The sequence below is a fragment of the Podarcis erhardii genome (genome assembly GCF_964252035.2).
Source record: "Podarcis erhardii genome assembly, chromosome: 6".
Taxonomy (NCBI): domain Eukaryota; kingdom Metazoa; phylum Chordata; class Lepidosauria; order Squamata; family Lacertidae; genus Podarcis; species Podarcis erhardii.
The window spans coordinates 28,583,938-28,610,812 of NC_138510.1; the positions used below are offsets into that span (position 1 = coordinate 28,583,938).

At 43.9% G+C, this 26,875-nt stretch overlaps 2 protein-coding genes across 4 annotated transcripts in view; one reads left to right on the top strand and one right to left on the bottom strand.

Annotated features, from left to right (window-relative positions):
* TGIF2 (TGFB induced factor homeobox 2) overlaps positions 1-26,875 on the bottom strand; it is a 377,907-nt gene that overhangs the window by 221,311 nt on the left and 129,721 nt on the right. The gene's annotated exons all lie outside the window — the stretch shown is intronic.
* The window catches only part of DLGAP4 (DLG associated protein 4), a 330,460-nt gene that overhangs the window by 196,970 nt on the left and 106,615 nt on the right, over positions 1-26,875 (top strand). Inside the window, exon 1 of one of the 3 annotated variants that reach the window (XM_081867585.1) lies at positions 587-677. The exons of the other annotated variants lie outside the window; for them this stretch is intronic. The gene's annotated coding sequence lies outside the window, so the exon portion shown is untranslated. Of the gene's footprint in view, positions 1-586; positions 678-26,875 lie in introns of those variants that run through there. 3 annotated transcript variants of the gene reach the window in all.

Below are 26,875 nucleotides of genomic sequence, written 5' to 3' on the forward strand. Positions count from 1 at the left end.
GATGTAGGTTGGTCAGATAAGAGAACATGGGCAGAAAGTTATTTGTAAGCTGAAGTGCAATGACTTAGCAGAAAGAATACAGCTGATGTCAGCAGGACATTATTTTCCCTTAAGGAATAATGTGCATAGAACTAGACAGCAAATAAGTTTTTGAAAAAAAATTCAAAGCCCTGCAACTTGGAGTTCAGCACATTAATTAAGCCCTGCAACAAACTTTCCGCAAAGAATTCTGCAGTGTCCCTAAGAAGAAGAAAGGGGGGGGGGGAGCTTCAGTCCTTCTGTGACTTGTGCAAATTTGCTAAGATACAAAGAAGTCAACAAAGTGCCCTCCAGATCTGGTGTACTACAGCCCCTATCCTAGCATCCCTAACTATCGGCTAAATTTGTGAGGGCTGGTGGGAGTTTTAGTCAGCAACATCTGGAGAACGCCTTGTTGGATAGCTCTGTTTTCCAGTTGGACCACAGTTTTCCATCAACACATAAAACTTCCTCCTTCCTCTCTCCCTCTCTCACCCCCCCTCCCCCCATTATCAGGCGAAAAAGAGAATAAGATAATTTAAACCCTTTTTTCATCTTGAAATTCTAGATCTTCATGAGGACCAAGCCTGGAATTCAGAGGGACAGAAATGACTCAGCCCTGAGCTACAGGGAGGCATGAGAGATACAGCATGGCCCAGGTCTGCATTTTCAGCTGTTCTTTCTGCAACTGCACAGTTGTGACCGAGGAGTGTAGCTCAGTGGTAGAGAACACAATTTGGATGCAGAAGGTTCCAAGTAGGGATGAGTTGATCGGTTAATGTTGGTTCTCTCTATTTCTTCTTTTTTAGTCTAAAGTCCAGTTCTCATTCCTGCAGCAATTTGTAATTGAAAAAAAAATAGCCTCATGAAAATTCATTAGCATTTTAGCACAAATTTATCCTAGTGTAGACCTTTTTGTATGCAATTTTTGCAAGTGATCTCCTCTAATATGACACATCTTTGTATGTTGTTCTTACAAATTATGCACACACACACACACACACACACATTTTACCCTACTATTTACTGGACAGGGGGGTTTCACCCATAACTTGGCTGGAAAGCTGTATTGCACATTTGGGTGCAAATTTTGAAGGGTATCTGTGTCTCGATTTGTGCATTCTTTTGAAAAGTCTGGATTTGGTAGGTTTGCCTTTAAATGCAAACTTTTGCCAAATTTTTACCCTATTCCTAGTTCCAAATTATTGAATACCTGGCATTTCCAGATATGTGAACAAAACAAAAAAAAAGCAAGTGATGCTTAAGATCTCTATCTGGGGCCCTGCAGTTCTTGTCAGCTGCTGGGCTAGCTGGACAAATATTTTGTGTGAAATTAGGACAAAGGTGAGGAGTGGGTGTTGTGCTAATGGTGCACATTTGTTCTCTGTTCTCATGGTACAAAGGAAAGCAGGCCAAGGAACAACTGAAGAAGATACCATGTGAAATTTGGGCTAAAGCTGATCTTCAAAGGACTGGATAACAGCCTTCACTGTAGCCTACAATCCATGTAAATTGCAAGAGGGGGGAGTGACAATGATAAAATAGTATGAAAATTACTATAGCAACATCTCGTCTATAACTGACCTAGTTTGGGACAAAGGAAGGGTCCCCTAATACCTAAATGCATTGTAGACTGAAATCTTTCATAGCTGTCCAGAGGCAATTTTTTGCTTGGTTTACAGTGATTTAGTTTGATTAGCTAGGGAGGGAAGAAAATGCTTTCCAGGTTTTGTCACCCGGAGCTTTATCCTCAGAGGGGCTTTCACGATACTCTGATGGGTTAATCTCAGTAGCAAGCAGATCTATCACAGGTCTTTGGAAAAGCAACCTCCTGCCCTGTGTTATGCTAAGCTGATATAGTTTTCCACTGTTCTTGTGGATGGCTTATTTATTCTGGTCTAGCCTATAGTGTGTGAGAGAGAGAGAGAAAGAAAGAAAGAGAGAGAGAATGGATTTGTTCAGTGCATTTTTTCAGCCAGTGTGTGCCTGTGGGCTGTCATACACTATAGAGCAGAGATGGGGAATTCTAGCCCATGGAGCTAATTAGATCTGCCAAACCTCCCCACTTGGCTATTTGAGCCAACATATACCCAATGGGATGCGGGTGGTGCTGTGGGTTAAACCACAGAGCCTAGGACTTGCCAATCAGAAGGTTGGCGGTTCGAATCCCCGCAATGGGGTGAGCTCCCGTTGCTCGGTCCCTGCTCCTGCCAACCTAGCAGTTCAAAAGCATGTCAAAGTGCAAGTAGATAAATAGGTACCGCTTTGGCGGGAAGGTAAACGGCGTTTCCGTGCACTGCTCTGGTTCACCAGAAGTGGCTTAGTCATGCTGGCCCCATGACCCGGAAGCTGTACGCCGGCTCCCTTGGCCAGTAAAGCGAGATGAGCACCGCAACCCCAGAGTCGGTCATGACTGGACCTAACGGTCAGGGGTCCCTTTACCTTTACACCCACCTGTCTATTCCCTAATGCCATATGACACCACAGGAGCAGAACAGATAAGTCAGACAGCACTGAATTCGAGCAACTGACCTGAAGGAAAGCATGACTCAGCACTTTTGTTATTTTAGATTGGGGTGCGAAGCTAGGGAGCTTGCTGGAATGCAACTCCCTCATCCCCAGCCAGCATGGCTAATGATCAGAGATAATGGGAGCTGAAGTCCAGCAACATCTGGAGGGCCACCACGTTCTCAACCTCTCCTTTAGATTAAAAGTTTCATTGTAGAAAATGGGGGGGAGTTGGATAAAGCACCCTGCTGCATTGTAGCAGGTGTGCTCAGCCCATCAGAAAACCAGAAGGCACATCACATGACAATGACAGTAGAGCCAATCCCAATGAGAAAGCCAAATTGCTACAAAATCGTCACGTGACATTGCCAAGGACATCCTGACAGTGCAAAGGAAGAAAATCACACCAGCTGTCCTGTACAGTTTGCTGGTGTAAGAACTGTCCTTCAGAACAATGCCACTGAGACAAGCACAGACACCAAGTGTTCTTAATCTTACAATCTGTTCTGTACTGCTCTTGCGTCTGGCTAGGAAGAAAATGCTGAGAGACTTGAGCCCTCTCGCCTGATCCAATGGAAGGCCTCCTTTAAAGAAAGGACTTGGCCACATCCACAGCGTACATTTAAAGTGGTGCGGTGATACTCCTTTAAACCGTCATGGCTTCCCCTAAAGAATGCTGGGAGCTGTAATTTGAGAGCGTTGTTAGGAGATGCCCATTCCCCTCAGAGAGTGACAATTCCCAGAGATTTCTTTGAAGAGGGATTGATTGTTAAACCGCTCTGGGAATTAGAGCTCTTGGAGCAAAACTACTAACAACTCTTGGCACTCTTAACAAACTACAGCTCCCAGGATTCTTTGGGGGGAAGCTGTGACTGTTTAAAGTGGTATGGTAGTGCTTTCAGTGTGTGAATGTGGCCCTTGCCTACTTGAGACTAACCACAGCATGCATGCTTTTGTCAGGAGCCCTTTCTCCTTCTCTATGATAACAATTGTATGCATAGGTCGTAGCTCTGCCTCCCTTCTCACTGTAAAGCCCCAAAGCTGTAAACCTTCCCTGAGTCCTCTAATTACTGAATGTGCTGGAGGTGGGACTGATTCTGTTCAGTTACTACCACTGCTGTTTTTCTAGAAAAAGAGGTGCCAGAACTCACCGTGAACACCTCCTTCATTCTCTTAGAATGGCAATGGCACCAACCTGAGAGGTGCCAGAATTGAGTTCCAGCGAGTTCTGGCTTAAAAAAACCAACCTGGTTGCTACCCATTTAAACAGGCTAGCCTTAATATTATGAAAAATGTCGATTTACGCCCATCACACCAGACAAAAGCACCTCATTCCACTCAAATATTTACCTGTTCCCTCAGCCATTTCCATTGTTTATGAGGGCCTATGCAGATTTGTAAGTGAAATGTTAATATTTCATGCGGTTCTTTGTGAGCTCCCCACCCTGCCATCTTTGAGCTTAGTGTTTCCCTGTTTTTCTCATTGTGTGTATGTGTTCTGATTTGACCTACTTTGCATGTGAGCGTTCTCTTTACTGAACAGATGACATCTCTTGGATAACTTTGGCAGCAGCGGGGTGGGAGAGGAGGGAGAGAATATATCTATTTAGGGACAATCAAATAGATTGTGCAGCTTCTGCAGATTCCGAAGGGGTTTTTTTGTTCCCACAGGATTTCATTTTATTCCCGGAGACATTTGCATTAAAATAGGTTCTTCTCTCTTTCAGAAGGGTTCATCTGCTTCTGCAGCTTACTCAACACCTGAAGTCAAAAAGCCTCTGTCACATTTCAACCACTTACCCCCCCCCCAACCCAGCAGCCAGCTGCACATACACAAAAGGGCTTGATGGCATCTGGCAGGTGATAAGCATCACAAGCAGATATACAGAAACAAATTAAAGAATTGGGAGGCTCTTTCCTCCTCCTTCCCCACTTCACCTGAGAAAACTTTGCGGAGAAATTGAATTCAAAAGCATTTGTTATGCGTCAGTTACTACAGATGACCGGGATATGACCTAGCCGAAAGCTGCTTCACACTTTAAACAGCAATCTTGTCTCCAGTTTAAGGTCATATCTTCATGTCCTACAGTAAATATGTAGAGTGTGAAGGGCAGTCACATGATCCTAAGCCAGCCTCCTCCAACCTGGTGCCCTTCAGAAGTTCTGAACTACAATTCCCATGCACCCTAGCTGTGCAAGCTGGGGTAGATGGGTGCTGTACTCAAAAACATGTGGAGAGCTCCAGGTTGGCAAGGCTGCCCTAAACACTTGGCAGCACATGCTAGTCAGTTGCAGCCCTTAGACCCTTGCCCACTTCATGCTTAGGGGCACATGTTGAGATTTCCGCATTGCAGGAGGTTGGACTAGATCAGGCATAGGCAAACTCGGCCCTCCAGATGTTTTGGGACTACATCATCTCTAGCTAACAGGACCAGTGGTCAGGGATGATGGGAACTGTAGTCTCAAAACATCTGGAGGGCTGAGTTTGCCTGTGTCTGGACCAGATGACCCATGGGATCCCTTCTAACTCTGCAATTCTACAATTCTTTGAGCTCGCATTCCGTGTGCAGAAGCCAAACAGACTTGCAGCTGAATCTTAATTCAGCACTGGCAATAGGACAGCACCCAAGGCCAAAAGACTCTGTGGGGGTGCAAGGCTGGCTGCACAGCACAAACACCTACAAGGAAAAGTTGTGGCTCAGTGGCTGAACATATGCTTTGCATGCTGAAGTCCCAGTTTTAATCTCTGACATTGCCAGAAAGGGCTGGGGAAAGACTCCCTGAAATCCTAGAGAGCATCTGCCGGACACTGTAGACAATAGTAATGGGCCAATGGTCTCACTCAATATAAGGCAGCTTCATATATTCCTCCAACGCTTTGCTGCTTCTTTGTGGTCCCAAGCATCTGTTGTCTGAATGGTTGCCTCACTTTGCCCAATCAGTTCTGCTGTTGAGAATTTCACTAACACAAGAGGTAAAGGGGGGAGAAGAAGGACAGATACAATGTCGGGGAGAGGGTGAGAGAAAGGCCTTGACTCCTTAGAAGCACCCAGCAAAGGCAAAACAAATCCTACATTGTAGTTTATTTCTATGCTGCCTTCTGGCCAAAAAGGCCTTCAAAGCAGCTCACAAAGGTTAACACACGAAGTCAACGTTCTTTCAAACAAAATACAACTTAGCCCAAATATAAATCAGCAGGATCTCAACAACAACATTAGCACAAAGAACCTAAACACAAAAACATCCTTTCCCATGCCTGAAAGCAGAAACTAGTCTGCCCATTTCCCAGCAAAATGGCAAAAACAGAGCACAAAAATCTTCCCAAAGGGTTACTGTACCTGAGGCAGACACTCATGAGCAGCCACTTTCCAGACAGCAACTCATTACAAGGGTCCCAGGCAAAGCAGAGCAGGTTCATCCCAATGTTTTCAAGCACAGTTTCTCCACAAAGGCTGATGGAGACGGAACCTGCAATGTGTAGGACAGTGATGGCAAACAAATACACACACACAAAGCGTCTAACACGGTGTTGCAAACATGCACAGAAACTCAGAAAATTAAAGGTGGTTAAGTTTTTGCACAATTAAGTGATGCTTAATTGGGGGGTTTTAAAGACCATATTCTTTTGTTCACCACTACATTGCACCTGTAGGACACAGTTCTCCCATCTAGAAATATACTTCTATATCCCTCTGCCTGAATATTCTTTCTGGTGCCACCACTGATTGCAAGGGAAGCTGCAGCTATTCTGTCGTCCTCAATAAGGGACATAGACATGCCCTGCCATTTTTCTCCGGGGGGGGGGGAGTAGCAAGTCTCAACAGGTGGGGAGGATGGAAGGGGGACGCTGTTGGACCATTGCAGCCAGAAAAGGAATGCAACAGGCTCCCTAATCCTTCTTGAGTTCTTCCTTCTTCCTCCACACGTCCATCAACTCAGTACTGTCTGCTTTGACTGGCAGCAGCTCTCTGAGCTTACATATAGGAGTCTGGAAGATGCCAGGGATTGAGCCTGGTATCTTCTGCATGCAAAGCGTATGCTGTACCCCTGAGCTTTTTATATATATATATATATATATATATATATATATATATATAGGGGGATTCTGGTGCCAGCTACAGTGGGCCTTCTGGAGCCCAGAACTCCCAGGATTTGCCCAACCATGCCAACAATGGGCCTATGCAAAACACCAAAGAGCATAAGAAGAGCCTACTGGATCATGCCAGTAGTCCATCTAGTCCAGCATCCTGTTCCTACGGTAGCCAAACAGGTGCCCATGAAAAAATTACAAGTAGGACCTGAGCACAAGAGCACATTTGAGCTACACTGCACCAAGCCTGAAACCACCCAGAAGGAGAAATGGAATGAGATCACAGAGCAGCAGTATCAACAGCAATCCCTGAAATGGGGAGGGGATAGAGAAACCCCAGAAGACTGATGTCTTCCTTTGCAATCAAGAGAAAATACCCCTGATGCTGAGAGGAACTGCACAGGGAGATAATGAGAAAGCTGGAGGAAGACCTGTTGTACAATGAATTGTTATAAGTAGAGTTTTTTTCTATTTTTATCCCTGTGATTAGATTCTGAACTCTTTGAATCATCATTAATGTAACACCCTAGAAGCAAGCTACAGCCTCAGCTGAATCCTGCATTAAGTGTTCCTGGCTAATTTGGGGAGTATTTGAAATCATGTGTGTAGGCAGACCTACGTCAGACATGCCACGGTTGTAATTCTTTTTTAACTTCTGAAATGAGAAGAATTGCCCGTTTTGTTATCAACGCATCCTTTGCTCCTTATCTCACAATTTATTAATATATTGCAATGTTGACTGATCTAGCTAATCTTAGCTGACTATTATGTATTTATAGATACGGATATATTTGTATCAAACCCGGCACAATCCAAAAACTTACATCAGGACTAAATCCCCATTGGCACTACATTTAAAGCAGCATCAAACCATTTTAAGCAGTCATGGCTCTACACACACACACCCCCCCCCCAAAAAAAAAAAATTCTGGAAAGTATAGTTTGTTAAGGGCATTGACACTTGATAGGAGATCCCTGTTTCCACCACAGAGCTGCAATTCTCAGAGGTCACTGGAAAGAGGGATACACTTTTCAGTCACTCTGGGAATTGTAGCTCTGTGAGGGGAGTGGGGTTAACAATTCTCTTAACAATTCTCAGCATCCTAATAAACTACAATGCCCAGAATTCTTTGGGGGAAGCCATGCCTGTTTAAAATATCACCACGGTGCTTTAAATGTACAATGCAGATGGGCCTGAGAACTGGTCTATGCATGACTTGGAACAAGGTGGTAAAATTCTGGACTACGCTACTTAAGTCTGGAAGTGGGGGGTGGTGATATTTCTGAATGCTCCTCATGTGAAAGAACTCACTGCACTAAAACCATGTCAGATAGAGAACTCTGCCAAACCTTTCTCCTGGTGTGCTAACTTACTGAATAGTCACAAGGTTGTTGTTTTTAATGGGGAAGATCATTCAGAGATATCACCTGCCCCTACTTGAGTCTGAACTGAATTCTGCCATCTTGTTCTGCCTTGTATATCAGCAGGTCTGTATAAATCCTATTAAAATCAGTTGAAATCTAAGTTCCATTCCGTTCCATTCCATTCATCTGGACAGAGCAGCTATGAACTAGCTTTTTGTAGGGTCACTGGGCAGTGTTTAGCACTGAAGTTTTGGTTTTGGTGGGGGTTTTGTTGTTGTTGTTGTTTGAAGTTACCAGGGCAGAAGCAAACTAGAATAGCCAGTTTGGTGCTCAAGTTCTAAGAATGTAACATTGCTTACCACTTCTCACTAAAGCCACTTTCTAAACTTAACAGTATTTATAAAGCTTTCTCATTCTGCAGTCAGAGGAGGTGGTGGGTGTTGCTCTCAGGAAGCACAACAGAACCAGGCTGCATCTTGTAGTGGCTCTTTCATACTGTTACATTGCACGTGCACACATTTGTCCAGGCCACCAGATGGAGATGTTGGAGTCTTAGAGATGATTAAAGATTGCTGTGCTCCTGGGATTTTTCTCTCTCAATATGCACAGGCAACTTTCATGTTTGACTTGGCTCCTTAGATATTTGCAGTTGCCTGGGCCTTTATTCTTCTTTTACATTAGGCAGCAATGGGCGTGGAATAAAAGATTCAGGATGTGGCAGGACTTAACTCAAATGCCCTATGGACTCCTTGTCCTCTTAAGGCAAGAGGGCAAGACAAGACATTTTGCTGCCTGAGATTGAACAGCAGTGACTCCTCTCTGCCAAATCAAGCTGCATAGTACCCAAGGATGGTCAATTTATCTGTGCACCTAAAACAGAAAATCCCCAAAAAGCACCATCCCCTGGAAGTAAATATACAACAATAATAAATCAAATTTGCTGCTCTCTCGTGGCACCCAAAATCAGCTGCCTTACTCTGTCTAACGGTGCAGCTGCAAAATGTATTCTGTAGGGTGGAATGTGTTCCACTTTATAGGATTTGAAAGGCTGCAGTGGACAGTCTCTGTTTGAAGGGATGCTTGGGGAAGGTCAGATTTAAAGATAAAGAGCCTTTAAAAAGGACAGCCTGGAAGCTGTCCATCATCAGCACCTGGACAGCAGTCTGAACAGACACAATGGTCACTTGGTCACTATGGCCTTCCTCACCATGATGAGATGCATTTTTAAAATACTGTGTAATTTTTTTATGTTAACATATCAAGAACAAAAATTCCAACGAATAACATTACAGCAAATTAAAAGCCTTACAATAAATCGAAGACAGCATATGGTTGTACATTGTCATTGTATGTGTTAGATCAGAAAAAAACATCCATCTCTCCATAAACTTATGGGGCTGATTTACATGTGTTTGCTTATGGGAGGTTGAGGTTGATCAGCATCACAATGGACCAGATATTTTGTAATTCAGTGTATTATGTTTCTCTTTAAACTAAAGCAATTGTTTCTGAATTTGCATCTATACATATTAATTATGTGCAAATTGTACGCAGATCTGTACCAACCTTTGTTCTCTTTTTGCTGATGCATTAACTCTTTTTTGGTACTGCATAGCATAGAAACATAAGAAGCTGCCTTATGTTGAGTCAGATCATTGGTCTCTCTGCCAAATCAAATTTTGGAGGGCCGAATCGCCCATACTACACCCTAACTTCCTGCTCTTACACTTCTTTTAAAACAGTCATCCACATCTGTGTCAGGAATCTTCTTTTCGTATTGTGTAATGGGAATGGTTTATGTATTCTCTCCTTTTCTCATTTCTCTGTTATTTTGGTTCCTCAGAATCACAGGAGGAAAGGAAAGAAGAGAAAGGAGACCAGTGGTATGCATGGGCTGCTATATTAGGGAACATGCCTTCCAGATGTTTTGGACTCCAAGTTCCGATCACCACTGGTGACAGGCTGTGCTGGCAATGGGAACTGGAGTCCACAACATCTGGAGGACAGAGAGCAAAGGACACAGAGGCCAGTTTGTCTACTAGGAAAGGAACACAACATGCCGCAGGCGGAGGCTGCAAAAACAGCAAAGCCTACTGTAATCAGATTATCCACATCTTGAATTCTCAAGGCAGCTGATTTGGAGAGTGCAATGAGGTGTTGCGGTAAGGGAATATCATGCCAGTTCAGTGGATCAGTCTGTGACTATCACCTGAGCTGATTTGCATGTTGTGTTTAGGATTTGCACATAGTAGATATCCTGCTGCATCCCTCTTTCTCTCAGGATTCAAAACATTGTGCTTTTGGGCACAGCTGGAGTGTCTGGTGTAGAAACTTGTGAGGTTTAGTGGTGACTGGTGCCCACTGGCGGTGGGGGGAAGCAGAAAGACCAACGGTAGGTGGAGCCAGAGCCAATGACAGGCAGAGCCAGCTACAGTGCAGATCTGTGCAATCACCAACTCAGAAGTAAACCCCATTGCATTTATTGGAAGTTGTAAGTACATGTATATAGAACTGCACCCGTGGGGACTCTTTACTATAAAAGACTCTCTCGTACTTAATAAAGCTAGAAACATACATTTTTCCTTTCTCAAAAAACATACTATCTTCCAAAGCCTTTCTGTTGCAAATTAAATAGCTGCTTTCATGCAGTATGTTGAAAGTGTGCTGAGAGTTGAGTTTCACTTCTGGTCCCTGCCCCATCCTTTTTTATTTGCCCTGAACACTGCCTCTTTGAAAGAGCTCACACTGGCATTCACACTGACATTCTGCAACCTTGTTTGAAAATGAGCCGAGTTTAGCTTGCAGAAGAGCCATTTTATCTGTGACCAATTCTGGTGGGGTATCTATGTTAGTCCATGGCAGTGAAAGCAACAAAGAGTCTTGTAACGCCTTAAAAGCACAACAGATTTATTATGTTACAAGCTTTCATGGGTCAGAGCCTTCTTCATCAAATTCAGAAAATGCTCACCAATGTGGATAAGCAATAACATGCTGCATTTAGAGAAAAGATGTGTTTTTTATGTTTGTTTGTTTTTTAAAAAAAGGAGAAGCAAAGCTTCTGCTAGGACAGGGGGAGGGGGAAGGCACCTGTGGCCCTCCAGGTGTTGTTGGACTCCAGTTCCCATCAGCCTCAGCCAGCATGGTCAATAGTCAGGGATGATGAGAGTTTGAGTCCACCATCTGGAGAGTCACAGGTTCCCTATGTCTGTCCTAGGAGAGTTTTCATCCTGAAATTGGGGTTGGCGGGTGTGTAGAAGTTGAATGTAGAATGTATTATAGCCCATAATTCCAAATGGCATTTTAAATGGAAATGAGCGTTAGCAGGGCTGAACCAGACAGAGACTGGGACCATAACATAGGCAGATACTGGGCAGAACAGCCCAATGTAGGGTGGGAATCCATACTGGAGAACCCACGCTTCCACAATTCTGCTGGGTTTGTTGGTTTGTTTTTTCTATTTTTCCTAACAGGTTCTTTTAAAGAGAGAGTATGTGTGTACACACACACATACACACTGTAAAACAAAGCAATAAAAGAGGTGCTTTCTCTGTTATAACTACATCAAGTGTTGTTTTAACTAGAAATACATTACCTCTGAAAATGGCTGGTCCAGGGCTGAACCTGTCTAGAGAATATGTGAGCTTTAGGCTGTCTTGACACACCCCAGAAACACCCTTTTTTGTTCTAGCGTCTCTCAGAACACTGAGGATCAGCAGCAATGGTGGAGCTTTCTTTTTTTAAAAAAAATAATTTTTATTGGGTTTTTACATTTTATAACAACAAACACACACACAAAGACAAGAACACACAAACACACAAATACAATTACATACCCTAATTTTCTTTACCCACTTTCATTGACTTCCCCCCACCCCCTCCTCTTACATCCCAGTTCCAAAATTAATTCAGCAAGTTCTTACCTAACCTCTTAAAGATATTCATATTGTTTTTAAAAATTAAATTCTTTTTGTTTATCTATATTCAACTTATCCAATTCTCTTATAATCATTAATTTCTTTTTTTTTAAGGTCGATCTAACTTCCCCTCCACAAATTTTCCCTTTATTATATTAATTATAGGTCACATTGACCAAGTAAAACAAAACATAACATTTTATAGTTCTATTCTCTCCCCCACTGCCCCGGTTTCTGTCCCTTCCCAGACAAATGTCCAAAAAAAACAAACAAAAAATAGTTCTTAGCCCGGATTTCTCACGTCCGAGGCGTCTGATTCTCTGTCAGTCCCTCTCTGCCAACTATGTTGGTAGTCCTCTTTGTTGGTCCTAAGACCCCGAAGGAGTTCAGTCAGAGTCACATCATATTTTCTTTCATCCAGAATGTTAAAGAGTGTTTGCTGCGAAAGACCATCTAGTTTTCCATACTCAAGAGGAAAGTCCCAATCATGTTGCTTTATTCTTTTTAGTTTTAATATTCCAAGTACTCCAGGGACTTCTCTCTTCTTCTTTCTCATCTTTCGCAGGTTTGTAATCCAAAGGTCTTCTTGCTCATGCTCTAACAATGCAGATTCCTGGTTGATATTTTCCACTTGTAATGTCTGAACTCCTTCTTTCTTCTCTGTCAATTCCAAAGGCATCTCTTCCTGCTCAGCTGCAGAGTTTTTATCATGCGTCTCCTTTGTGCATTCAGCAGAGTTGTTTGTTTCAGAATTCAAGGTCATAAAAACTTTACTCAGAGCCATACTCTGCTCCTGCAGGATTCCCACGAGAAAGAACATTTTTTCTATCTCCGCCAGTAATTTTCCCTCTGCAGCCATTGTAATGTCACTAATTCCCCCTAGGGGGCTTTCAGTTATTTAGTAGTCCTTTTCCAATAATCTGTTACTTTGTTATTATCAATACTTTGTTTCCAATCGCCTCAGTCCAAATGTATCAGCTTTAATTCCAAGAGTTGTTAAATAACAAAATTCTTTACTTTGTCCGCCCGTTTGACAGCTTCTTTGACAGCTGTCAAACTCCTTTCACTTCTTCCTCCGGCACCCAAATAGGACACTCCCGGGTTTTTGGGGGGGATTACACACAAAGTTCCAAAATTCCCTTTCTCTCCAGCACAAAATCTTCTTCTATCAAATTTGTGAAAAACTTTTAAATCATCAAAACAGTATTCATTCCGCCTTAATTCTCCGTTCCTTGCTTTAAATCGTCTATAAGTAGAGGGGGTGCGGACTTCCCTTTAACACATCCCCCGATCGTGCCGAATTCACAGGATAAAATTTTTAAAGTCCAAATTCCACTACTCACGTGTCCTTTGTTATCCAGTCCAAATTTTGGGAAGAAAGTCAGCGCTCTCCGGCCATGGCTTGCGGCTTCACTCCACTGAGGTAGCGGTCTACTCTCAGCACCACGCCACTCTCCGTACCCTCTCCGCAGCCTTTAAAAAGGCTCTTCGTGGGTCGGGGAGGGCGCTTAAGGTGCCCACCGAGTCACCAAGTCCGCAGGCTTCCGCGCCTGCGGTTTCTGAGGGTCCCCGTGTCGCCGGCACGGCAAGACCCGTCCTCAGTAGAGCCGATTCCCTCCGGAGCTCAGAGGGAATCCGCCATTAGCCGTTCGCGCTAACCCGGAAGTCAATGGTGGAGCTTTCTTATCCATGCCAGGGAGACCTCTGACTTCTAGCTATAGCCAGGGACATCATTCTCCAATCATGGAGATGAAGGTCTGCAGCAAACAAAGGGATAAATCCCAGTTGTCCTTCCTGGGAGCTTAGGATTGCTCCCTGAAAAAGATGCCAATTAAATATGTGATAATGCCAGATACCTACCTCTCAGGAGCAAAATTAAGAAGGCAAAAGGAAGGACTAAGATGTACATAAATTGAAAGACTTCAGGGCTTATTTCAACAGTTTTCTTCTTCATCAGGGGAGAAATTGGCACCCAGTAAGATTGAAATTAAACACACACAAAGCCCTTTTATCAGAAATAACCAGTGTGTGACTTAAACCTTCGCTCACAAACCTTGATGAATTTGCAAGCTGTAGGGATCATGGATTTGAGAAAATTAATTTTATGCTTTTCATCCTCCCAAATTTTTAAAAAAAAAGAAAATGGAAGAAAATGATTTTTCTCCTTTGTGCCTCTCTGGAATGCATCATAGATTGCAAAACGGAATTGAAATGTAATGAAAACAACATAATCTGTCTCGGGGGGGGGGGTCCTGCTTTGTGAAAAGCCTGCTTCCCCTTCTGCCCTACTGGGGTGGCTGCCAAAAGGGTAGGGAAAGGACAAGGAGAAGACAGCCAAGACTTCCAGACTCCATCCCATTAAGCAAGAGGCTAGATGGTCTTGACTATTCGAGTGCAAACAGTCCCCAAGTACTTAATTCAAGTACTTGCCCCACTGCATCAGTCATTGCACATCAACAGCCACCTGCTGACATGCCCCAAATACTGGGATCTAGAAATATTTCAGGATTTATGATCCAAGTGTGTGGAGTCGATGTTTAATTTCTAAAGTAAAAGATGGTAGCTTATTTGGAAGAATAGCCATGCCCCTTTATATGATACCTTTTAATACCTCTAAATCACCACTGTCACTGAGCTCAGTTAGTAGAAACCTGGCACTCCTGATTTCTAGAGGAGTGGCATGCCTGTGTCTGTATTTATGTGTATAGACACACACATATACATACACAGAGATACATGTACAGGTGGGATCTGCAATGTATCCCCCTCATCTCCAAATAGTAATTCCAGCCTGCCTTGCTCTCCTCCAGGAAACTCCATTCCATTTCCTCTTCCCCATATTTCTTTTCCAATAGTCAACATTGCAGGGCTGCCAAGCATGGTCAGTCATCACTAGACTGTTCAGATGGGGGAGTTTGCCCTCTTTGGTTTTGTTTTTAAAATACGTTTCATACTTCTCTATACTTTAGGGCAGGCATGGAAAACCTTTGCCCCTCCATAGGTTGCTGTTCTTTCCATTGGCCATGCTTGCTGGGGCTGATGGGAGTTTTAGCTCAGCAGCATTCGGAATGTCAAAGGTTCCCCAATTCTGATTGAGGGTTCTCTCAAGTATGATGATACCTCCCTCTTGTTTCTCAGTGACCCTGTTTTTGGTTCAAATCCTAATAACACAGTTTAAAAGGCCATGGATTGTTTAATTAGTGGGAGGCCTAGGAGAAGGGGAATGTTTTTGCCTAGCACCTAGAGATATGTAACAAGGCACCAGGTGAACTTCCCTGAGGAGAGCATTCCATAAGTGGGGAGCCACTGCAGAAAAGGCTCTTTCTTGTGTTGCCACCCTCTGGATGTCTCCTGAAGGAGGCACATGAAGAAGGTGATCACAGATGGTGATCACAGTTGGTGATCAAAGAGTCTGGGTTGGTTCGTAAAGGGAAAGGCTTGTTAACAGTACATTTCCGAGAACAATTCAAAGTGTTGATTCTGACCTTTAAAGCCCTAGACAGCCTCGGCCCAGCATACCTGAAGGAGTGTCTCCACCCCCATCGTTCTGCCCAGACACTGAGGTTCAGTGCCAAGGGCCTTCTGGCGGTTTCCTCGCTGCGAGAAGCCAAGTTACAGGGAACCAGGCAGAGGGCCTTCTCAGTAGTGGCACCCGCCCTGCAGAATGCCCTCCCACCAGATGTCAAAGAGAAAAACAGCTACAAGACTTTTAGAAGACATCTGAAGGCAACCCTGTTTAGGGAAGCCTCCCAGAGTGGCTGGGGAAACCCAGCCAGATGGGTGGGGTATAAATAATAAATTTATATTATTATATTATTATAGTTCTGAGAGTTATTAGGAGACAACCCCCCCCCCGCCGCCCCATTCCCTTCACAGAGCTACACTTCCTAGAGTGGTTTAACAGTCAATCTGAGGCCTTAGATATGGTTAATGAATGTGCTGTGGAGCCTGCCATAGATAGTGTAATGACTAATACATTAAAAGCTGGATATCTCTTCTGGCTTAAAAGAATGGGTTCCTGGTGGCATAACTTTAGGAAGCCCCACACATAACCTGCATTCACGCGAACAATTTCATTTCCTGATGGATCCACCACTGGAAATGTCCGTATTTCATTGCCAGTCAAAGATCTGGCAGCAATTTTGAGCAGCATCCTAGAGGAAACATCTTTCAAGAGACTTCACAGAAAGTCATTTGAAAGAGTACCTATTGAATCGTTCCCTGTTTCAAATGCAGCATCTTCTGTAATCCTTTATTAGCAGCTAAGGATATATGTGATAAGCACACATGTATTGTTGGTCTGTGTATCTGAAGAAGTGTGCATGCACACGAAAGCTCATACCTAGAACTAACTCAGTTGGTCTTTAAGGTGCTACTGGAAGGAATTTTTTTATTTTGTTTTGACCATGGCAGACCAACACGGCTACCTATCTGTAACTGGATGTATTGTTGGGTGATTGAACCAAAGAATGGAGGAACAAAACTAAATTGCCACAAAGCTTCAGACATTTACAGAAGTTGTGTTTAATACTGAAACAGGACAAGGAGGAGATCCCACCTGCCCACAAACTGCATAAAACAGACAAGTACCTTTTTGGCACAAGGTTTAGTGAATCAGGAGTTGGTGGTGTTCTGTAACAAAGAGATGAGATTTGCTTGCAAAGATTAGAATAGATTTTGATAGAGTTATTTTTAGCCTTGGAGTGTTCCAAAACACTTATACCCCACCCAAGAGCCAAAGTGAAAGGTGATGTAAGCCCATCTTTCCTCCCCAGTGGCAAGACTCCTTCTTCACACTCATTGTGTGAGGGTGTTGGAAAAGCCAAAACATGCATGCTGGGAAACCAGTAGAAAGTGCAAATTGAATGGGAGAGAGTATTTTAGCTCACAGCTTAACACTTTCCTGTAGGCTACTTCTCTTGATATGCTCCTGTTGCCTGGGTCATTGGTATACCAGTGAAGGCAATTTTAACTTGTTTCGCTGTCCTCCGCCCTCTGTGACAAAGGGACTGCACAGAATCCAGAGGTGATGTGCAAAAGTGTGTGCAGACAATGTGCTAGGTATGTCTCAGCTCAAGTTAAAACGTTCTGCAGAAACCAGTAGAAAATATTTTCCTTGGCTGTACCACTACAAGCTGTAGGAGTGGGAAACTGCATGTCTCAAGCCAAAAGAAAACAACAACAGAGTACAGGTCCACCTTCCTGCACAAAGAAAAATCATGAGAATACTTATCTTTGATGGGGTAGTTTTCTACATACTCTGGCTACTGGCCATGTTGGCTGGGGCTGATGGGATATGTAGTCCAATAACACCTGGAGAGCAACATATTAGCCACCCCGACCTGCTGCCTGAAGTGGTGCAGTCCAACAAAGTTTTACCATTTAGCATATAAATTGGCCCAGAGATTAGAAACTAGTCAGTAAACATTGAATGGCTGAAGACAGGTGTAGGTGCTCATGCAAACCAACGGCTAACACTGGTTTTACTTGATTGTGGTAAGCCAGGAGCAGTGAAGGGAAACATCTTTGATTCAGTTCCCATTTAAAGGCAAATCCACCGGACTGGCACTTTACAAAACAATGTGCAAACTAAAACACAACCGTCCTTAGGAATCCTCACTTCTTGAATTTTGCAATGCAGTTCTCCAACCAAGTATTATGTACAAAAATGCATATAATAGGGGAAAGTGTGCATAAAAATACATATAGGTAGCCGTGTTGGTCTGCCATGGTCAAAACAAAATAAAAAAATTCCTTCCAGTAGCACCTTAAAGACCAACTGAGTTAGTTCTAGGTATGAGCTCATACCTAGAACTAACTCAGTTGGTCTTTAAGGTGCTACTGGAAGGAATTTTTTTATTTTATAAAAATACATGTGAGTGAAAACAACATACAAAAAAGGAAATATTAAAGGAAATATTCCTTTGCAGAAATAGGCACGTTGGGCAAAATTGCATACAAAAATGTGCATATAAGCATAAATTTGTACAAAAGTGCCAGGAGTAGCTAATCAGTGGCCTTGCCTGGACTATTTCAGATTCATCAGTAGTCCTCCATATGTTCTTGGACTCCAACTCCCATCAGTCCCAGTTTGCATGATCAATGGCCAAGTATGATGGGTGTTGTAGCCCAGTAACACCTGGAACCATCCCATGTTAAGCATTCTTGCAATTATTGCTATTATACCAATGAAGAAAATGAAGGTTTTTCTGAATGACCTCTTCTCTGAAATTGGAAAGCTGTTCTTGTGAATTATAAATGCCTTTCCTAGTGAAATGTGGAAAGACATTCAAGAGCATTAAATAAAAACCCAGTTTCCCAGATTATTAAACACTTTAACTGGGCATTTATCCTCTGTTTTATTTCTGGTTTTTTTGCCATTCTCAATCAATTACTTAGAAAAGAAATTGTGTTATGCAAAAAGTCCAGGGTTAATCTGTGCCTTCTCCATTTTAAAACAAACAACAACCTTAAGTATCCAGATTGGAAAAGATAATCTGCCAAAGATCTCAAGGTCCTAACCCCTCACCCCCCACCCTGGGAATGTTATAAAACACTGCCATTGGCAAGTGATGCTATACCACTTAAGAAAGAAAAAACTGAAGGGCTTTTGGACCTGTATGCTCAAATAAACCTAAGAGGCTTGTAATTGCTAGCCAGAACTTTGACTGCAGTAGTGTAGCACTCAAGAGCTGAAAGGGGTGTCCTAAAGGGGCTGTGAAAAGGAGGATATGGAACCTGAATTTGCCAAGTCATAAGAAACCCCATACCAGCATTGGGGAACCTCCAGCCCATGGGCCAAATTTGGCCCACCAGCATTGGGTCTGTGAGACCATTCCCCCCCAAACCATGCCCACCTACCCCAGGTTCAATTCCCCAGCATCTCCAGGTACAGCAGAGAGGGGGCCCTGTTTGAAACTCCCAACCCTATGATCTAGGGAGAGTTGCAGTCAGTCCATGTAGACAGTAGTGAGCTAGATGGACCAATGATATGACTCAGTATAAGGCAGCTTCCTGTGTAAGCAGCAATAAATGAGTTAATTGCTGCTGTGCCAAGGCACTTTTTTATTTTCAAACTATAAAAGGACAAGAACAGGAAGATACAGCTCATTTTGCACGCAGAGATCAGCTTCTTATGTTACAGAGAGGCTATGAGAACTACTCCTCCCCTTGTGCTCTTCTTTGTAGTGTCTGAGATATTCCCTGCCCCCGTGCACATTTCACCACACTGGGCAGGGAGAGGCAGGGGGCGTGTGAGGTCCAATTTGGACATACATTAAGAAAAAGCAAGGCAAAGCACAAGTTGTTTGAGCTTCTGTCCTACGTTAAAGCAGGGTGTCTGCTAGCATCTTTTTCACTGCTGCAGAGTTGAGGCTGCCATGCGTTGATGCACATTTGTTGCTTCCCGAAACAGCGGAAGAATATGCAGCACAGCGCTCCCCAAAGTACTGTAATATCTTGCTACATAAGACAAGCTCGTACGCTGGCCATCTCAATGATCCGTCCAGCTCAGCATTCTGTCTACCCACACAGACCACATTAGGTGGCTGATGTCTCAAGGAAGTTTGCAAGCAGTGCAATGGAGCAATGTTGACCCCCTGTTGCTAACGCTCAGCATCTAGCAGTCAGAAGTAATGGCTCTGAAAATGGATGATTTCACTAATAGATTTGCCCTCCATGTAGTTATCAAAACCAGTAGTCCAACTATTTCACACCCAGGTTTCAACTGTAAGCCTGCAGCATGGAAACTACTTCAGTATTTCACTTTTACTATCTTTGTCCATATTTCCTCTTTTTAATAATCCCTCTCTTCTTCCCTCCCCATTCTTAATTTTTAAAAGCATTTTTTAATAGAAAACAGCACAGCACTCCTTAGGATGGGGTATATTCTATTGTGGGATATTATGTGCCAGTTGAACACTAAAGATTTACACTTTTAAAACTGAAAGCAAAAGTTATTTATGCTAGTTGGGAAACAACATGACCAGTAACAATTCCAGAACTGCGCTGCTGATGCTCTCTACAAAGACTTAATTTTGTGTGCATTTTTGTGTGTGTGTAATACCACCTATCCTCCAAGGAGCTTAAGGGGGTGTACATAGCTCTGTCTTTCTCCAGTGTATCCTCACAACAACCCAGTGAGGTAGGTTGGACTGAGAAATAGTGATTGGCCCAAAGGAAAGGGAGTTCATGATGGCTGGGAGTTTGTTAAGAGGGAGATAGTAAAAGCACAACTTCAGGCAATACCAGTGAGACGGAAACATGGAAGGTGCCTAAAGAAGCCAGGGTGGCTATCTAAAGAACTTTTAACTGAGTTAAGATTAAAAAAGGATGTGCACAAAAAATGGAAAAGGGGGGAAACCACCAAAGAGGAATTCAAACAAATAGCCAGCACGTGTAGACACAAAGTCAGAAAAGCTAAAGCACAGAATGAACTCAGGCTTGCTAGAGAGGTTAAAAGCAACAAAAAAGGCTTTTATGGGTATGTTCGTAGCAAAAGGAAGAACAAAGAAACAGTGGGGTCACTCAGAGGAGAAGATGATGAAATGCAAACAGGGGACACAGAAAGGGCTGAACTCCTCAATGCCTTCTTTGCCTCAGTCTTCTCCGATAAACAAAACAATGCCCGACCTGAAGAATTTGGAGCAAATGATTCAGCAGAGGAAACACAGCCCAGAATAACTAAGGAGATAGTACAAGAATACTTGGCTAGTTTAGATGTATTCAAGTCTCCAGGGCCAGATGAACTGCATCCAATATTAAAAGAACTGGCAGATGTGATCTCAGAACCACTGGCACTCATCTTTGAGAATTCCTGGAGAACAGGCGAAGTCCCGGCAGACTGGAGGAGAGCAAATGTTGTCCCTATTTTCAAAAAGGGGGAAAAGAGAGGACCCAAATAATTACCGCCCAGTCAGTCTGACATCAATACCAGGGAAGATTCTGGAGCAGATCATTAAGCAAACAGTCTGTGAGCACCTAGAAAGGAATGCTGTGATCACCAATAGTCAGCATGGATTTCTGAAAAATAAGTCATGTCAGACTAACCTGATCTCGTTTTTTGACAGAATTACAAGCCTGGTAGATGAAGGGAACGCAGTGGATGTAGTCTACCTTGATTTCAGCAAGGCATTTGACAAGGTGCCCCATGATATTCTTGTAAAGAAGCTGGTAAAATGCGGACTTGACTATGTTACCACTCAGTGGATTTGTAACTGGCTGACTGACCGAACCCAAAGGGTGCTCATCAATGGTTCCTCTTCATCCTGGAGAAGAGTGACTAGTGGGGTGCCACAGGGTTCTGTCTTGGGCCCGGTCTTATTCAACATCTTTATCAACGACTTGGATGATGGACTCAAGGGCATCCTGATCAAATTTGCAGATGACACCAAACTGGGAGGGGTGGCTAACACCCCAGAGGACAGGATCACACTTCAAAATGACCTTGACAGATTAGAGAACTGGGCCAAAACAAACAAGATGAATTTTAACAGGGAGAAATGTAAAGTATTGCACTTGGGCAAAAAAAATGAGAGGCACAAATACAAGATGGGTGACACCTGGCTTGAGAGCAGTACATGTGAAAAGGATCTAGGAGTCTTAGTTGACCACAAACTTGACATGAGCCAACAGTGTGACGCGGCAGCTAAAAAAGCCAATGCAATTCTGGGCTGCATCAATAGGAGTATAGCATCTAGATCAAGGGAAGTAATAGTGCCACTGTATTCTGCTCTGGTCAGACCTCACCTGGAGTACTGTGTCCAGTTCTGGCCACCACAGTTCAAGAAGGACACTGACAAACTGGAACGTGTCCAGAGGAGGGCAACCAAAATGGTCAAAGGCCTGGAAACGATGCCTTATGAGGAACGGCTAAAGGAGCTGGGCATGTTTAGCCTGGAGAAGAGGAGGTTAAGGGGTGATATGATAGCCATGTTCAAATATATAAAAGGATGTCACATAGAGGAGGGAGAAAGGTTGTTTTCTGCTGCTCCAAAGAAGCGGACACGGAGCAATGGTTCCAAACTACAAGAAAAAAGATTCCACCTAAACATTAGGAGGAACTTCCTGACAGTAAGAGCTGTTCGACAGTGGAATTTGCTGCCAAGGAGTGTGGTGGAGTCTCCTTCTTTGGAGGTCTTTAAGCAGAGGCTGGAGTACTCTGATGGCGTTTCCTGCTTGGCAGGGGGTTGGACTCGATGGCCCTTGTGGTCTCTTCCAACTCTATGATTCTATGATTCTAAGTCACCCAGTGAGCTTTATGAGGTACAGTGGTGCCTCTGGTTGCGAACGGGATCTGTTCTGGAGCCCCGTTCGCAACATGAGCAGAACACAACCCGCATATGCACGTGTGCTGGTCATGATTTGCTGCTTCTTCGCATGTGCGTGACATCATTTTGCACGTCTGCGCATGCGTGAGCAACAAAACCCGGAAGGAACCTTTCCAGTACTTCCGGGTCGCCGCGGGGTGTATCCTGAAAGAACGTAACATGAAGCGGACGTAAACAGAGGTATGACTGTATGGGGATTTGAACCCTCGCCTTCTGGGTCTTTTGAAATGCCATCATTGGACCCTCTGATTCTGAACTTAAGGATGGCCTGCTACACATCACCAAAATAGAGGAAATGTGCCACCAAGAAAGAGTCCGCAGATCTATGTAACATTTTCATATGCCAGTTCATATATAGAAAGATGCAAATTTGTAATTAATTACTGTACTTCAGGTGGCAATGCAATACATCTCACCATTGTGGAGAAGACTGTAACCAAGTGACCTCTGTGCCTGCTCCCAGGTTAAGTATTGGAAGGCCCTCCTGCTTTCCAGAGAGCCAGTGTGGTGTAGTGGTTAAGAGCGATAGACCCGTAATCCGGGGAACCGGGTTCACGTCTCTGCTCCTCCACATGCAGCTGCTGGGTGACCTTGGGCTAGTCACACTTCTTTGAAGTCTCTCAGCCCCACTCACCTCACAGAGTGTTTGTTGTGGGTGAGGAAGGGAAAGGAGAATGTTAGCCGCTTTGAGACTCCTTCGGGTAGTGATAAAGTGGGATATCAAATCCAAACTCTTCTTCTTCTTCTTCCCTTCTAATGGTTCTTTTATCTTTAAACTGGATCTGGACTGGACAGCCCTGAAAACCAAGCATGCCTTCAATCAGAGTACTGTCCTCTGTAAAGTAGGACACATCATTTATGTGGCCGTAACAAGACCACCCACCCAAGAGGGAGGTATCAACGCAGAAGGCCAGGGCAGGGGGGAACAGGAAGCCCAGAACAGCCCAACAAGAACCGAGGTACTCAGTGATGATGGCTAATTGTTGGGGAAGTGAGGGAGATAGGAATGGCATGGCTGGAATCCTGACAGCAGCACTGCAACGTTTTCTTGCTAGTCCTACTTGCTCCCGATAAAAGGAAAACAACAAGCCCCAAGCCCTCTGTTTCAAAGCGTACAGCCTGACATTTCTGTTGCATTCCTGACGCAGCACCTCTTGAGTACTGGACTTAGCTGCTTAAGACTGTGTACTTCACCTCATGCTGATCAAAGTTTCTGCTTCTGTTTATTATAGATTTCTGGTGTGTGTATGTGCATGTTTCTCCCCGCCCTCCCCATCGCCCTTTCCTCAAGTGTGTGTGTGATTCATGCCTTTGGAGAAGCTCAATTCAGAGGCAGCTGCTGCTTCTCAGTGGGGCTCCTGTTTCCACCCAACCATGCGGCTCAGTTTGACAGGCACCCACAGATCTTAAGCCTTTGGCCAAGGTCAAGTCACCTACTGAGCCAAGGACTCAAGAATAGACAAGATGCCAGCTAAAGATCCCCCAATCTGCAGCGTGCTACTGGCTCTCTGCCAGCTCTGTCTCATTAGCCCCACTTTAATGGCTGCTTGCTTAGTTTGCAGAGTTCTTTGCCTGCTCTGTGAGGAAAACACTTGGTCAATTTTTGAAGCATGATATGGCTGAAAGGAGAGAAATAGTGCTTTTCCTATGAGTTTTGCCTTCCCACCCCAAAACATCCCCACAACAGAGAGCTGGACTGCTTGACAGTCTAGCTGAATTATACTTTTGCAAAGAGAAAAACATTAGCCAAGTGCCCTATATTATTATTATTATTATTATTATTATTATTATTATTATTACTACTACTACTATATTTAATTTTCACCTTTTACATGTATGAAATGTCATAAAAACAGCTAGAAATAGTCGGTACAAAAAAGAACTGAAGCTAAATTTAGAAACCAATGCAAAATGAACGTCTAAGGCAAAGACCTTTCCATCTAGCAGGATGGAAACAAAAATGGCTTTCCAAAAATGGCTTTCCAAAACAAAAATGGCTTGAGCTGTTTCTCAGAGAATGTGTAGCTATTGTAACTCAACATATAGGCCTATTTATGTGTAAACTAACGCTTATCATAATTAACACCTATTGAGATTTCTCCAAATTAATCCCAGGTGGTGTGGGGGAGAGAGAGAGCGCCACAGCAGCAGTCCCTGCCTCCAACTGGGAATCCCACTACCATTAACTTGAAGGTCTGTCTAGAGCAAGAATGGCCAATGTGATAGTCTCCAGATGTCATTGGACTACAGCTCCCATTATCCCTGTTGATTGGTCATGCTGGCTGGGACTGATGGGAGTTGTAGTCCAACAACATTGAGACAGCACCCTAGTATATAGCCAGTGTGGTGTAGTGGTTAAGAGCGGTGGACTCGTAATCTGGTGAACCGGGTTCGATTCCCCGCTCCTCCACATGCAGCTGCTGGGTGACCTTGGGCCAGTCACACTTCTCTGAAGCCTCTCAGCCCCACTCACCTCACAGAGTGTTTGTTGTGGGGGAGGAAGTGAAAGGAGAATGTTAGCCGCTTTGAGACTCCTTCGGGTAGTGATAAAGCGGGATATCAAATCCAAGCTCTTCTTCTTCTTCTTCTTCTTCTCTTCACGTACAGCTTCACATGCATAGACTTTATGGAGAACTTCAAATGAATGTATGTATGTCAGGGCAGGGGTGTAGCATGGGGGCTTCTGGGGCTATTGCCCCAGGTGCATTGGGAAGGGGCATGCTGCTCATGTTGCCCTCCCTGAGCCAGCCCTGCACCGCTTTGTGAGGCTGGGATCTGATCAGATCCCAGCCTTGCAAAGTGGTTTGGGGAGGGCGGCATGGAAAGGCTGGGATCCAGGGCACATGGCTGTTGTGTTCTTCTCATGCACCCTCACCGAGCTGCTTTGGGAGGAGTGTTTCCATGGCATGGCTCAAATCTTTCAAATGGCAGCTCTTAAAAGGCATAGCGCTGATCTACCACCCGAAATAGTGACCTCCTCCAGCTGCAAGCCTTAGACTACTTTACAGGGTTGCATGTTGTGTGGACCTGATGTCTAGAACCAGGCCATCACAAGCCAAAGCCTAGTCCCCATGAGCAATGACCTGGCCTGACAGCAGCCAAAAGATTCCATCAGTAAAGCAGAATGAGACATCTTGTCACTCTTTTCAGATGAAGAGGGGTTGCTAAAGAAGGCAAGCAGTGAATCTGGTCACAATCTGCTTGGACGTTCTTCTACCCAGCAAGCTCCATGGAACACAATGGTTTGCACATCTGTTATTTCTCCTAATGAGGCTTGTTGAGGAAAGGAACATCCTGGTTAATTGTCCCTTCTATCAGGTAGTGGGAGGCATGGAATGGCTTTCGATACCGTGTGAAGAATAGGCTTTCCACCTGTGGCATGTAGAGGAGTGCGTAAAGCATATGCCTTATCCTACATCGGGACATTAAAACTTGAGATCCTGTAAACCAGCCAGGCCTGACCAGATGGCCCATCAATATCATTTCCCACTTCTAATGATGGTGGCCCAAATACCTAGCAATTCTAAAGAAAGCAGGCATGAAAATACAATAATGCACCTGCCTACCCCAGCTATTTCTGCAAGGATGAAAGCATCTCTTTGCTCTGGGGTAGGAGCTAATTGCTTGCAGCAATCAGGAAGGAAGATTTGATGGCTATTATCTTAGCATGAATAGCTGCAAATGCTCTTACTAATGTGGGATTGTGTGCAGAGGACTCTGTGTTCCTCCTCTCCTATATACATATTTATGGGCAGATCCATATGGATGTTCCAGAGCACAGAAGCATGACTGATGCTCCTGAATTGTCCTTGACCTTTCTGCTTGTCCAATTAGCTTTGCTGAGGGGGTGGGGGGGAGATGGAATCATGGCCCATTGCTATGCTGCCCCAACTGCCTACACCCTTCAAGTCGCTTGCATCTTCTCTCGGCGACTTCCTCATTCACGGCCTTATCATTGCAATCGCAGGGAGCTGGAGAGTGCCTCGCAGCTGCTTGCTTCTAAGCTCTGGATTGCCTAATGCACAATAGCATGATGAGGAATGGAAAAGGAGCCAAGCCAAAGCCCTTAGCAAGCCGGGATTTGTAAGGGAGGAAAGGAATAAAAGAATAACGTTGCCTTTCATATATTTCCGCAAGCACTTATCAAGTCATAGCTCTTTCATGCTCCAGTAGTTCCGACTGTGATATGAGGCTAGATCCATCCTCATAAAACTCATAGGCAACATTATCGGGAACAAATTCATAAGGGAAGGGAAGAAAGTTACTTGATCCCTTTATACATGTTTTTCTTACAGCTTGATTCTTGGATCTAAGCTTGTTTAGTCCCATTGATTTCAGTTAGATTAAATCAGCTTAAATCTTAGTGCTTCTGGTTTAATTGGGTATGAATCAGGCTACTGAAATCCTTCTTGCACCTCTAACCCAAACTGGCTCTTAATATTGATCACCGAGGTTTTCTTTAAAGAATGATTAATCTATGGGTTTTCCAGGTGATTCTAGAGCTCTCTCCCATTTATAAAGTTGGGGTGAAGTGACTGAATGAAGAGTGCATAGATTTTTCACTCCTTTGGATCTATGACTTCATATGCCCTCAAGCAAGCGGCAAGATATTTTGAAATTCCCAGCTAATTAGAATGAGTTGATGGTGCTAG